Here is a 15,104-nt window from a genome sequence, read left to right as displayed (position 1 = left end):
ATGGCAAGGAATTGAGGGCAGCCTCTAGTAAAGAGTAGCCCCAGCTTACAGCCAACAAGAAAACAGAAACCTCAGTCATACAATCATAAGAAAATGAATTCTACTAACCACCTGAATGATATTGGAAATTAATTCTTCCCTGGTGGAGCCTACAGGTTAGACTATGGAGCCCAGCTTCCACCTTGATTATTGCTTGATGAGATCCTGAGCAGGTGACCCAGCTAAGCCATGCCAGACTCCTGACACATAGGACTGTGAGATAATAAATGTATTGTTTTAAACCTCTACATTTGTGGCAATTCGTTACACAGCAATACAAAGCCAATACATAATATAAAGTAGATAACTAACCCTTGTCTTTTGCCCAATGCTTGCAATGAACAAGCTCACCATCATTTCACCAATGTTTATTGAGCACCCACTATTCTGTTGGGGCCAAATCAAAGAATAGGAGACAGAGCCTGCCTTTGAGGAGCTAAAGGTCAGTGGAGGAGACAGAGAGGAAAACAAAAAATTACAATAAAAAGCAATAAGTGCTATGATCGAGATAGTAGAGCTTCACATTTCAGCTAGATCATGAAGAATCTGCTAAATTAGACATTAGCCAGACAGAGGAGAAGGAAAGGTACTCCAGGCTGATGCACTGGCACATGCAAAAGCATGGGGACGAGGGGTTACAAACTGTACCTCAGGAAACCCAAGTGGTTGACACAGGAAATTTTCTCTGGACAGAAGTATTCTAAGGGGATTTGAATATGACATCAGCAGGGTCAGTGAGTGTTTCTCTCGGAGACTGATGTATGAACAATGGAAGAAAGAGAATCTCTGTTGGATGGCATGAGGAAGCTGGAATGTTATAAGCCTGGAGCTTCCATCAGCCATCTTCCCATGGACACACAGAGGAAGACAGTTTGAGAGAGAATGAACTCCAAATATATCAAAAAGGAGCAGAGTCGAATTATGGAAACAGAGAGGGAGATAGAGAGAACATCATTTGACCTTTTTTTTTTAATTAATTAATTTTATTTTTGGCTGCGTCGGGCCTTCGTTGCTGCCCACAGGCTTTCTCTAGTTACGTCAAGCGGGGGCTACTCTTCATTGTGGTGTGCAGGCTTCTCATTGCAGTGGCTTCTCTTGTTGTGGAGCACGGGCTCTAGGCACGTGGGCTTCAGTAGTTGTGGCACACGGGCTCAGTAGTTGTGGCTCGCAGGCTGTAGAGCACAGGCTCAGTAGTTGTAGCACACGGGCTTAGTTGCTCCGTGGCATGTGGGATCTTCCCTGACCAGGGCTCGAACCCATGTCCCCTGCATGGGCAGCGGCTTCTTAACCACTGTGCCACCAGGGAAGCCCCGCATCATTTGATCTTGATCAGTGCTGTTCAACAGAAATATAATGTAAGCCATAAATGCAAGCTGCCATATGCAATTTAAGTTTCTAGTGTCCATGTTAGGAAAAGTAAAAGGAAGCAAATGAAATGAATTTTCATGCTATACTGTATTTAATCCAATATTTCCAAAATATTATTTCAACATGTAATCAACATAAAAGATCATTAATGAGATAGTTTTCTCTTTTTTATGCTACGTCTTTGAAAGCCAGCATGTATTTCACATCACATTTCAATTTGGCTAACCACATTAAAGTGTTCAACAGTCACATGTGGCTAGTGTCTGCTTTGTATACAACACAGCTCTACATCCATTCCTGCTGAAGCCAGTTCTTGTTCTGTGTTTGTTTAGATTCTGTATTTGTCTATTTGGCATCCATTAGTCACAGGGACAAATTAACAGCTGAAGTTGTTTACATCTCCTCTGAGATCCAGAGCTCATGCTCTGAAATCGCCTCCTTTATCTAACTCTTACACATCAAGCCACTATTTCCCCTGCCTCAAATCAACCCAGGGCCAGATATCAGACAGCTAGGAACAGCTGCTAGGCCCCAAAGTCCAGCAGAATTATTCAAACTAGCCAGTCCTAAGCTGTTTACCCTGCCCTGCCATGCCTTTCCTGTAGAAACCCCAAAAAGGCTGTGGTCTACACCTTCCCCTGGCTCTTTTCTACTTTCTGGCCAAAACTGGTGCTTCCTTAGGTGGCCCTGCATGGCATGGCACAACCCTTGCTCTCTGGAAATGTAAGTAATAAATTCTTCTTTCAATGATATTGACGTCTCCATGTCATCACTCAATCGAAGTGCCCCATATATAATTGAGATAGTTTTATTCCCTGAATTTCCAAGGAAATAATGGATTCCTTTTTTGACCTAAGCTAGTTTGAAATGACTTTCTGTCGCTTACAATCTAAAGAATTCAAACTAATATATACAGATTCCCAGGTCCTTTCCCAAACTCTAGAAACTACATCTTAAAGTACGGCCATTCTTTCATAGCCAACCATGCACAGACCCATGCATAAGCTGGAGTTTGGGAACGCTTGCTGTGGGCCAAAAGGCCATGGCAAGTTCTTAAGTAGATGGAATGATCGGATTTCGGTTTTAGGACAATCACTATGACGGTTGGTTTGGAAGATGGACCAGAAGGGCGAGAGATGAGAGTAAGGCCACTTCCAGGCCTAAAGGGGCTACACACAGATTTGTGGTGTGTATTCCCCAAGCTCTTGTGCCATTCCCAGGCCACTGGGTGTAAAAGGAAAAGGAAGGGATGTGGGCATTTGCTGACGCTGAGAGCTGGGTCTGCTCCCTTTGTGCTGCTCACTCAGGAGGGCGTATTTTTGGGAAGGGGTGTGTTCTGAAAGTAAGGAGGAAGTCGCCACCCCATTGGAAAGAATCTGCCACCCTGCCTTCCAGCTGAAATATCAGATAGAGTCTGTTCTTCTCCATGGGCAGCAATGGAATGGCCAAAGGTTTTTTTTTTTTTTTTTTTTTTTTTTAGGGATTGTATGAAAGAACATGATGTCTTAGGCTCACAAAGGGAAAAAAGATAAGGGAAAAGTGGCAAGTTAGAAAGTCCATTGTGCATGTTATCTCTGTTATTTTAGATTAAGAAAAAGTAAATATGGCAGACCAGGCTCACAGTTTATGCCAGCCTGGTCCAAAATCATTGCTTTTATTTCTTTCCTTGATTTTGCATCTTGGCAGTGGGTTTTCCCTGGGAGTTTTCTGGCGCTCAGCACCACATTACCTTGCTAAGGAAGAGAATAGGAGGCCCACCGAGTCAAGCAAGGGAGATGGGGGTCCGCGGGAAGGGGAAGATCTCCCCAAACTCTTGAAGCAGAAACCTTTGGTGTGTAGGCACCACTGTGCTTAAAAACACATTCTTTTCTGGTGGGAATATAAAAAGCAGGGGTGGCCCTAGAACGCAGGAATTTCAAATGGAAAAATAATGGAGGTTGGGCATATCCAGGGAGGGCAGCAAGCTGGCTCCCAAGAAGCCTTATTCCTCTGGTGCACATACCCCAGGCCAAGGCTGTCCTCAGCCTGGTTGTTCAGAATCCAGAACTTGTCAGCTTCAGCTTTAGCTCTTAGGATCAGACACACATTAGCTAAGCTTGTAACACTGATGGATAAAACTAGAATGCCAATCTATTAAACAGTAGACTTTAAACCGGAGCTTCAGAGAGCTGAGCTGGGACTCAGACACTTAATGTAACCAAACTCTCCAGTACATCATCATACTAGTAAAAGTAATAATAAAAGCTGACATTTACTGAGCACCTACTACATGCTAGTCACTATGCAAAGTACTTTATCTAAATTTTTTCACTTAATCTGAAATAGGTACTTTTTTTTTTTTTTTTTTTTTTTTGTCTGCACCGCAAGGCTTATGGGATCTCGGTTCCTCAACCAGGGATTGAATCTGGGCCACCGCAGTGAAAGCGCCAAGTCCTAACCACTAGACTGCCAGGGAATTCGCTGAAATAGGTACTTTTATCATCTTCATATTGCAGATGAGGAAATTCAGGCACGAGGAGGTTAAGTAATTTGCCCAAGGTCATATGTCTACTTCCCATCTGGCCCTTGAACTGGAATTGAACAGGACAGAAAGTAGACAGAAAACTTGAATGAGAGACTTTATGAGCACGAGTATTGCTGCTCTGGGGTATGGGTAGAGCACACTGCACTTCAGTGCCTCCACCCAGACCTAGCCCTGCTCCTCGCCTGGAAGACAGGTGGTGTTAGAAGCCTGGGAGAAGGCACTGGCACCTAAGTGGGTATTCTCACACTGAGACCCTCTAACCTCGGCCACAATGAGGCTCCATCAACTAGTCTCATGGGTAGGGGATTTGGACAAATAGAAGCCAGAGTCAATGATGAAGAGGCAGACTGACAGGCTATTTTGAGAACGTGGGTGAAGTACTTCTCTGGCGTTATTTGGGACTACTTTAGTGGGGGAGGCTAAGTTCCTACTTTAGCATGTGGCCAGTATAATGTGAGCCCACATAAATGACTTCCATTTGCATATGCTGGTTCTAGAAGCCAGGTGATGGAAGTGACACACAATGGTAAGGGATTCCATGGGGACCCAAATGCCCATGCCAGCAGGACCAGGGCATTCTCTCCCTGAAGATGGACCCAAGGGGATATCAAATTGTAATCCATTTCAGCATCACTTCCTCAGAAATGCCTCCTCCCTTCCCTTCCTCAAGTGCCATATTTACTGTAATATGCACACAGCACCCTCCACTTATGTTTTTAGCACTTGTCAAATTGAAGTTGAATAAATTTGTTGACTGTCTCTCTTCTCTGCTGGACTGTCAGCCCCCTGAGGATAGAAACCACATCTGTTGGCTCTTCTGTTCCAACTTAGGCATCTTATATGATGTCAGAGCATAGTGAGCATTCAATAAATAATATTTCTCCACTCTTGAGCATAGCCAAGCTTCTCAAGTCATCTTTCTCCTTCACCACCCATTCACTCTTCTGCCTGCTCTCATCTGGTGACCCTAAATCATTCTCCTGGGGTTGCTGCGACCCGCACATTGCCGAATCCAATAGACACTCTCAGTCTTGATTTACTAGATCTTGGAGCACCTCTTGACATAGTTGACCACTCCCTTAGTCTTCAGATGCTCTCCTCTAATCACAATGCGATACCACTTCACACCCATTAGGATGGCTATTATGTTTAAAAAAATTTTTTTTTGAACAGAAAATAATGTGTTGGTGAGGGTATGGAAAAATTGGAACCCTTGTGCATTGGTGCAACTTCTGTGGAAAACAACATGGTGGCTCCTCAAGAAATTAATCATAGAATTACCATATAATCCAGCAATTCCAATTCTGGGTATATATCCCCAAAATTTCAAAGCAGGGTCTCAAAGAGAGATTTGTACACCCATGTTCATAGTAGCAGCATTCACGATAATCAAAAGGTAGAAGTGACCTAAAGTGTCCGTTGACAGGTGAATGGATAGCAACATGTGGTATATACATAAAACAGAATATTCTTCAGTTCTAAAAAGGAAGGAAATTCTGGAAAATGCTATAATGTGGATGAACCTTGAGGGCATTATGCTAAGTGAAACAAGCCAGTCACAAAAGGAAAAGTGCTGTATAATTTTACTTATATGAGGTCCCTAGGGTAGTCAAGGTCATAGAGGAAGAAAGTAGAATGGTGGTTGCCAGGAGCTGGGGGGAGAGGAGGGAATAAGGAGTTAGTTACTGTTTAATGTGTACAGGGTTACAGCTCTGATGGAAAAAGTTCTGAAGAGGGATGGTGGTAATGATTGCAGAACAATAAGGATGTATTTAATTCTGTTAAAGTACTTAACAGAACTGTACACTTAAAAATGGTTAAAATGGTCAATTTTATGTTATGTATTTTTGCCACAATTTTTTAAATGCTTTCTCTCTAAGCTTCTAGTATACTTCCTGCTTCTGGTTTCTCTTTTCCTAACTCCGTGGCCACTTCTCAGTCTCCTAGTCAATTTCTTCTCTACCTAAATGAGAAATGTTGGAGGCCTTCTTTTCTTTCTTCCTTCCTTCAGCAAATATTTGAGTGTCTACTCTGTATTGGGAATCAACAGAGACAAAAGACACAAAGTTTCTCCTTATGGAGCATCTATTCTTACTGGATAGAAGATGATCCAATGAACAAATAAACAAGTAAATATGTAGTACGTTAGATCAGGGGTCCCCAACGCCTGGGCCATGGACTAGTACTGGTCCGTGGCCTGTTAGGAACCGGGCCACACAGCAGGAGGTGAGCAGTGGGTGAGCGAGCGAAGCTTCATCTGTATTTACAGCCGCTCCCCATCACTCGCATCACAGCCTGAGCTCTGCCTCCTGTCAGATCAGCAGCGGCATTAGATTCTCATAGGAGCATGAACCCTTCTGTGAACTGTGCATGCAAGGGATCTAGGTTGCACACTCCTTATGAGAATCTAATGCCTGATGACCTGAGGTGGAGCTGAGGCGGTGATGCTAGCACTGGGGAGCGGCTGCAAATACAGATTATCATTAGCAGAGACATGACTGCACAGAGACCATAATAAATCAATTGCTTGCAGACTCCTATCAAAACCCTATCAGTGAGTGGCAAGTGAAAACAAGCTCAGGGCTCCCACTGATTCTGCATTATGGTGAGTTGTATAATTATTTCATTATATATTACAATGTAATAATAATAGAAATAAAGTGCACAATAAATGTAATGCACTTGAATCATCCCGAGACCATTCCCCACCCTCCCCACCCCTCGTCCCTAGAAAAATTGTCTTCCACGAAACCGGTTCCTGGTGCCAGAAAGGTTGGGGACCACTGCGTTAGATGGTCTTAAGAGCTACAGAAAAAAACAAAGCAGGTTAAGGGAGATTGGAAGAGCCAAGGTGTGGTGGCGGGCTGCTGTTTTTTAGGGCTGGTCTGATAAGGTTACATCTGAGCCGTGAACTGAAGGTAGTGGAAGAGAAAGCAATGTTATTATATGGAAGAGTTTTCTAAACAGATCACAAGGCCCTGAGGCAGAAGAGAGTCTAATGTGTTTGAAGAATATCAATGAGGCCATGGCGACTGGAGCAGAATGAGATGGGGCAGAGTATATACTCTGAGAGGCAGTGAGGTGGAGACACAGGTCATAAAGAGCCTGGCAGACAGTTTTGTCGAGTGAGATGGGAAGTGAATAGAGTGGGGCAGAGGAGCGGCATAATGTGACCTACGCTCTAACAGGACCTCCCTGGCTGCTGTGCTGAGAACAGATTGTAGGAGGGAAGAGTGGGAGTGGGGGGCTACTGCAACAATCTAGGTGAGAGAAGAAGGCAGCTCAGACCAGAGAGGCAGTTGTGGACATAATAAAAAGTGGAAAATTGTGAATATCTCCTGATGGGAGGGTCTGTTGACAGACTGGGTATGGGAGGTGAGAAAAAGAGGAGTGACCAGATGATTCAAAGTTTAGGGCCTGAGTGCCAAGAAAAATGGAGTTGTCGTTTACAGAGTTGGAAAAGACTGTTATGAGGAAATTTAGGGTGAAAATCAGGGTTGGGTTTTGGACATTTGGTTTGAGATATCTATTAGATATCCAAGTGGAGATGTTGAATAGGCAATTGGAACATGCATCTGGAGTTTAGCATAGACACAGAATTTCAAGGTCAAGTCCTGGGTTTTCCTTCCTCATCCTTTTAAGTCTGTCTCTAAGTAACCTTATCCATTTCCTTCGCTTTCAATACCCCCTATAGGCTCCATCGATTTTAACCTGTACGATCACACAGAACCCCGTGTTACAGTTCCCTGAGCTTGGTTTTATGCTCTGCTGTCACCATCTTGAAATTCTTAATAATTTTTGGACAAAGGGACCTGCATTTTCACTTTGCACTGGGTTCTGCAGATTAAGGAAACTGTCCTGCTCCCAAATGTGTAACTTTATTTTGGATTTCTCTTTTGAGCACTTTGTCTCATATGCCCAACTGTCTACTTGACGTCTCCACTTGGATAATAAAGAGATCTCAAAACTAACATATCCAAAACTAAACTCTTAACCTTCTCTAATCTGCACTCGTTCGTTCTTGCCCACCATTCCAATCAGAAACCAGAGAGCCATACTTTCCTTTCTCTCCCCATTCTCCCTCCCCCATCCAACCCAAGTCATACGGATTGTACTTCAAAAATATGTTTCAAATTAATCCACTTTTTTCCACTTCCACTGCTCCTAGCCTGGTCCAAGCAATGATCATTTCTTATGTGGACTACTGTAGAAACTCCTGGCTGGTGTCTCCACCTCACAAGTTTTGCCCCATCTCCAACATGAAAAAATGGTTTATTTTTCACATAGCAGCCTAAGGGGTCTTTTAAAATAAACCACAATGTGATTACACCATGCCCCTGCTTCAACCTTCCAATGGTTCCCGTTGCATTAGAACAAAACCTAAATCCTACAAGCCGCTGCGTGAACTGAGCTCTCACCACCTCATCATCTCTCCTTTGCCCCATTCACCCCTCCCTCACCCCAGAAAATGGCACAGTGGCATTTCAGTTCCCAATGCTCTGACCTCTCCTCTGCCTTAGGATGTATGTTTTGTCTGCCTACAAACCAACGGCCCCCAACTCCCTCCAGCTTTTGCGGTAGGGTGGGAGGAGGGGGGGTTGTTTGTTTTTTGTTTGTTTGTTTGTCTTTGCCTAACTTTTTTTTTTTTTTCTGCTGATACTCATCACTTTATTAGTGCAGAACTGTGGTCTGGGAAAGGGGAACCTGGGATGAACAGGACCAGCACCCATCTCGGGGGATTTTCCTGGACATCAGGGGTTCCTCCATGCACGTTTAGAGGTAACACCTTCATAGATAAAATCCCCAGAGGGCAGCGTTGTGACTGCCAAGCAGCAGGGGTAGGAGGGGTGCCCTGGGCACAGCTGGGCCCTGGGACAGTCAGGCTCCACGTGGATGGTCAGAATGCAGCGGCTATACCTGTGCCCAGGCACACGGCCCAGGCCACTTCTTTGCCACACACCAGAGACCAGGTGATGAACCTGGGGTCGGTCCTGAGGGCAGTGGCGGCGACACTGGGCGTGGGCAGAGCCTCGCGAAGGAAGACAAAGAGCGGGTACGCCTGCGAGCCATTCACCTCACATTTCTCCACTTCTCGAAGAGCATGAAGTTGGGCTCGAACCTGTTGCCTGGTCTGACGTACTTGAGGCAATTCAGGATCTCGTTTGGCGTGTTTCCCTGATGCCCAAACCGGTTGCACGCGAAGCTGAGCACGACCAGGCCTCGGGGCCCGAGGCGCCACCTCAGCACTTTCACCTGTGTGTCATCCTGGACCGCTGTGCCTCCGAGCGATGCCAAGTCCTCAGTGAGCAGGGCCCTGCCCCGCAGGGCAGGTCCACGCGGCATGGGTGTTGGAGAAGAGAGGAGAGGGGAGAGCTGTGAAGTAGAAGCGCCTGTTTTTGCATCTTACTCATCTGACAGGTCTCAGCTCAAATATCACATTTTTAAAGAAGCTTCTGTGTTCGGCTAAGTTCCCCAGAAAATGAAACCCAGGGCAAAAAGCTGCTGGGCTCTTCTTTTAATAGGGAAGACGAGCCCAGGGAGCAGGAAGGAAGAATTGGGAGAGAAGCAGGGAAAGAGGAAGAGACAGTGTGTGGATATGCTGGCCATCTCCAAATGCAACCGATCTCTTAATCTGCAGGACCACAGCCCCAAGAAGTCTTGGGACCATCCTTCAGAGGCAGGCAAAGGGGAGATATTATCCTCTGGCTCCTACCTCCCAGCGCTCAAAGGTTCAGCCCTGGGATGTTAACTCCCCTGTATTTCTAGGCTGCATGTGGGCATTGGGTGCTGAGAAGCCTCCTGGTGGTTCCAACAGGGTGACATCAGAGCAGGAAGCCAGAGAAGTGAGGTACAGAGCAGAAGCGGTATACTGTCAGGTTACACCTACGTGAAATTGTTGGCGCCACGCAGAGCTACAAGAGACAAGTGAAGCTGAGAAGATTCAAAGTGGAGGAAAACAACTGAGACCTTTGCCCTGATCCACTCCAGCCCCATCCAGGTCTTCCTGTGTATTCATTCATCGGACAAATGATTTTCAAACACCTCCGAAGAGCCAAGAGTATGCTAGTGACAGTGACGCAAAGAAGTATAAACAGACACCACTGCTGCCTTGGAGGTGCTCACATTCTAACGAGGTTGATGGTTAAAAACGAAGTATAGGAGAAAAAAAAGGTAAAAATCACTGTAATTATAGACTGTGACAAGTGTAGATAAGAAACAAACAAGCGGGGGGGGGGGGGGGGGGAGAGAGAGAGAGAAAAAAAGAACAGGGGGGGGGGGAACAAGGGGGGGGGGGAGAAAGGGGAGGGGGGGGGGGGGGGGGGGGGAGAGAGAGAGAGAGAGAGAAAACAGGACCAGTGGGCTGGAACTCATGGGAGGAGGGGACAATGGCATGAGATGATACAGGAGAGGTTGACAGGAGTCAAATCATGTAGGTCTTGCTAGTTTCTTCAAAGAAGCCTGTTTTTTGTTTTCCTTCAGAGTATTTATTTATTTGAGTCTTTAATTGTTTTCTCTCTGTCTACCTGACTGGACTAGAAGCCCCATGAAGTCAAGGACCAGATGCCCTTCTTGTTCTCCATGGTATACCTAGTGCCTAATCCCAGTGCCTGGAGCCTGGCAGCCTTCAGTAAATAATAATTGTTGAATAAATCTGTTGAATACAGGAATGAATGGATAGCAAAGCACTTGCTGTGGAGAGCAAGGACTTAAAGCTCAATGGCATCAGGCTCTCCTAATCAGATTCATGCATCTCCACAGCAAGGGACCAGAAATCCTACACGGATGTTGACCCAAGTCTTCCTGGGCTGTGCTTGAGTGAGCAGGAAATGCTCCATTTTCTTAACTGATCAAGTCTTAATTTAATTAACACATCTTTATTTATATTTAAAACTTTCAATCAGCTTACACTGAAGCCCTGGGAGCCATATTATTGTTTTAAGAGAGGCTCCATAGCCTGGCTCTGATCCATTACGTTTCAGGAGCGTGATGTAAATTAATATTATTATCATGCACTGCCCTGACAGCTGGTAAAAAGGGGAAGTCCTCAAATGGCCTAACCACATGGTCCCCTCACCACTCTTGCCCCCCAAGCCAAATAGCCCTCCTTATCAAATGAACCAAGTGCAATTCTTTTTTTTATAAGTAAATTTATTTATTTATTTTTGGCTGCGTTGGGTCTTCGTTGCTATGCGCAGGCTTTCTCTAGTTGCGGCAAGCGGGTACTCTTCATTGCAGTGTGCCGCCTTCTCATGGCGGTGGCTTCTCTTGTTGCGGAGCACGGGCTCTAGGCCCGTGGGCTTCAGTAGTTGTGGCACATGGGCTCAATAGTTGTGGCTCGAGGGCTCTGGAGAGCAGGCTCAGTAGTTGTGGCCCACAGCTTAGTTGCTCTGCAGCACGTGGAATCCTCCCAGACCAGGGCTGGGACCTGTGTCCCCTGCATTGGCAGTCACATTCTTAACCACTGCGCCACCTGCAATGCTTGCTTACTCCTGAGTAGCAGATTTCAATTCCCTGACAGCCCATGGAATTATTCAAACACGCCAGTCACATCCTCCCTAAGGAACCAAGGGGCACCTCACTCTCTTGATACTACAAAACTTGCCTCCTGCAGCCCCCAGGGAATTCACTCTTTTCCCAAATGCAGCCCCCATGTGGTACTGCATGGAGCAGTGTCCCCTTCCTCTAGACTGTGAGTATACGTACTAATAAACGGCTGTCCGTCTCATCTGTCCAGTGTCAGGTGTCATGTGTTTGGCTATCCCCATAATCCCAGGGCATCCCTCCTTCCTCCACAGGGAGGGACTTAAATGTAAAATATGCTGGGACTTAAACGTAAAATCTTACAATGTGACATTGACATTGAATAGGAGATGATCAAAATAAGTAGTTTAACCTTTAGAGGGTATATTAGTTTGGTCCATCTGCAGGTATCAGAGACCAAAGAGCATGGGTTTTTTTTTTTGTTGGTTTTGCTTTGTTTTGTTTTTATTGGAGTATAATTGCTTTACAATGTCGTGTTAGTTTCTGCTGTACAATGAAGTGAATCAGCTACATGTATACCTATATCCCCTCCCTCTTGGACCTGCCTCCCACCCCACCAAACAGCATGGTTTAAACAAGAGAAAAGTTTCTTTCCCCACTGCAGTGTAGCAGCCCTCTTCCTCAAAGTCATCAGAGGCCCAGACCCTTCTATCTTGAGGCTTCTCCACCCCTAGGGCATGGCCCTCATCGGTATGTTTCTTATGGTGGAATCAGTGCATTTTCCTGTTAGGATGTCCCACAAAAATAGCTGCAGATGCCCCCAACTCCATGACTTAGGACCAGTCAGCTGAAGATCTGGAGGCTCCAACACACCTTAAACTTTTAAACCTGAAAGCAGTTGGGACACCCACCCCCTCAAATGGAGTCTAGCAGAGGGACAATATAGAATCTTGGTTAAGAACTAAAATTCTAAAGCTTAGCAATTCTGGGATCAAATTCCAACTTTGCCACTTGCTGGCTGTGTCATCTTCAGCAAGGCACTGACCGCACTTTACGTTTCTGAATTTGTTCCTGCAAATGTAAACTGGAGTTCATAACAGAAAGCACCTCAAAGGGCTGTTTTAGGGATTCCATGACACACGCCTAGCAAAGCACAGGCACAGAGTAGGGATTCAATGAATCGGCCATCTGGTACGTCCTTACCCCACCTGACCAAGGAATGAGCTCATAAATATTCAGGCTCAGGGGAAATTTTGACCTAGTGTATGGCAATGAGACGTACATACACACTTAGACATTCTGAACATGGGAAAGCTTATATAGGGCTGTCTTACGTGACTACCTGAAAGGGAGGTGTGATGAGGGTTAGATTAAATGAGTTAATATGTATTAAATGCTTAGCACAGGGTCTAGTACACAGTAAGCACCATGTTGGTATGAGCTATTATAATTATTACGATCATCATACCTATAAGAGGTCGGTATTACTTACTTGTCCTGGTAAAAGGCTATGGGCACTTAAATGTAAAATATTACGACGTGACGTTGTCACCTTCCCTGAGAGACTTTCTGTGTATGAGGTAACTGGCGGTTTCACTACCCCCATTTGTGCAGTTTTAGTGAAGTTGGTAATTGCTAACATAGTAAAGGGGACATGTGCTACCATGCAGCCGTACAAGGAAACAGAATCACATTTTTTGAGGGTTCCTGACGGCGCAGCACTTTTTTCAAAAGTTCTCTGTAGAATTTTCAGTACAAAAATAGGTGTGAACTGTGTGCCCTTTGGAAGGGAATGAGTTGGCCACTGCAGCGCTAAGATTGGTATTGTTCAGAGAATGAAATTCCTGTTCACTGATGTTGTTTTGGGTTGGGCTGACCTTATGAACTGGATTTCTTTTCAGATGGGTGTATTTTTCCTTATTGCAAATTTCCTTCAATTCATCAGCAGAAATTCTAGCCACTTTGCTGGGAGCTTGTGACCCTGGTTTGGACGGCTTATGTACTCGCCTTTCGACAAATGTGGATTTATTTTTTATTTTTTATTTTTTTTGCAGTTCCTGCTTGGCACTTCCCACTTTCCCTCTGGGACGCCATCTTTAGCCTTCTGTCACCACTCTCTGGTTTCATCCCCTATGAATCACTTCCTTTGGGTCACTTGAGTTTTTCTCCTGTAGGAGAGTCTAATCATTTTCAACAACTAAGTTAAAAAAGAATTTCCGTTCCTAGACTCCTGCTTTACCATTCATTCACTGATTCCTGAGCTTCATGGCTTAGTCGCAATTCATATATCCATTGACATATTTATCCATACCATAAATATGGTGGCCACATTACTCAAAGGGGCATTGCCTTTTCTAACACAATCCATGCCATACTGTGGCAGTCCTAAGTCCTATCAAGGTTTGTTGCCTGAGAGAACTCATTTTCTCTGAATTTTCCTACCCACAAATGTTTATTTTACTTATTTATCTACAACTTATCTTCTTGTCAGAAGAATTTAAGGCTGCTTATAAAAATGCAAACACTAGAGGAAGATCAAATAAATTGGAAATAAGAAACATGAGGGAAAGCAAAGGTATAGAAGTAAGATGCAAATTGTGGAGCCCTTGCGACAGATGGGACAAAAGTTGGCTCAGAGCCTCCCGGTAATCAACGCAAGAGAGAAAAATGATGGATTACAAAACGCACAGGGTCCCTGAAGGATAAACACACCAGTTGCATAGACAGAGCATAATTGTTCTAAATCGACAGTGTCTCCCATGGACCCTTCCAAAGAAGTTCAGTGAACAGTATCCTAGTAACATCTTTCTCAAAACACAGTGAAGGATTGCCTGGGCCCTCCTTAACAATACCAAAGCCCAAGATAGCAGAAGTATTTCTACCTGAGGCTACAAAACTGGGCTAACCTCCTCTGACAATACCCAGAGATGAAGGCTGGATGGAATGACCTCCAGGAGGGCCTCAGAGAAGAAAAAGGAAAAAAGTGCCTGGTGACAGCCCTCCGACTTCTGGGGCACTGTAAAATGCCAAAGACCACTCAGGAGCTAAGGATTTGATCAAATCTATTGTTTGGGGCTGTGATGACCACAGAACCCGTTTGTTTCATTAAACCCAGTGCTCTGAATTCCACTGCCAACCCTTACCCCCGTCCTTGGCTTTGTTGGGTCCTTTTGTCCCCCAAGAAGAAAAATGGAAAAGGAGGTCAGAGTCTTGAGAAAGGCTGGGGGGCAGCCCCAGGCAGGGGTGCAAAAGACGGCCTCGCCCACATAGGGCCGGTAGAACTTCAGTGGGTTCTTTGGCCCCATACTGACTTTCTTTATTGACTTTTAGTTTATATGAAATTCAGTTGAATCCATTGTGCATGCTGACACTGCCTAGCAAAGATGGCAGTATTAGCCATGAAATTTGCTTTATGCGCTATCAGAGTTCGCATAATATCTTTTTCACTAAAAATGAGGTAGCTTTTTCCTATCAGGGCCCTTCAGTTTAAATCTCATGATATAACCCAGGAGATGGACAAATTATTTCCAACTGGGGGAAAAAATTCTTGAATTTATGTCAATAAAACTCCGCTTTTGTGGTCATTTCTTCATTGTTGTTAGTGTGAAATTATAAAGTGTTTCCACTCTGAACCTCAAAGAAATCGGCATGTAATTTTCACATGAATTTTTCATAATTGTCCTGTGGAGTG

General features: G+C 44.8%; 1 pseudogene; it reads right to left on the bottom strand.

Moving 5' to 3' along the window:
• Window positions 1-8,828: 8,828 nt before the first annotated feature.
• LOC114887605 lies at window positions 8,829-9,274 on the bottom strand (annotated as a pseudogene).
• Between the last annotated feature and the right edge of the window lie 5,830 nt (window positions 9,275-15,104).

The sequence above is a fragment of the Monodon monoceros genome, unplaced genomic scaffold (genome assembly GCF_005190385.1).
Source record: "Monodon monoceros isolate NGI ecotype Baffin Bay Population unplaced genomic scaffold, NGI_Narwhal_1 Super_Scaffold_7, whole genome shotgun sequence".
Classification (NCBI taxonomy): Eukaryota; Metazoa; Chordata; class Mammalia; order Artiodactyla; family Monodontidae; genus Monodon; species Monodon monoceros.
This window is presented reverse-complemented; position numbering and strand designations above follow the sequence as displayed.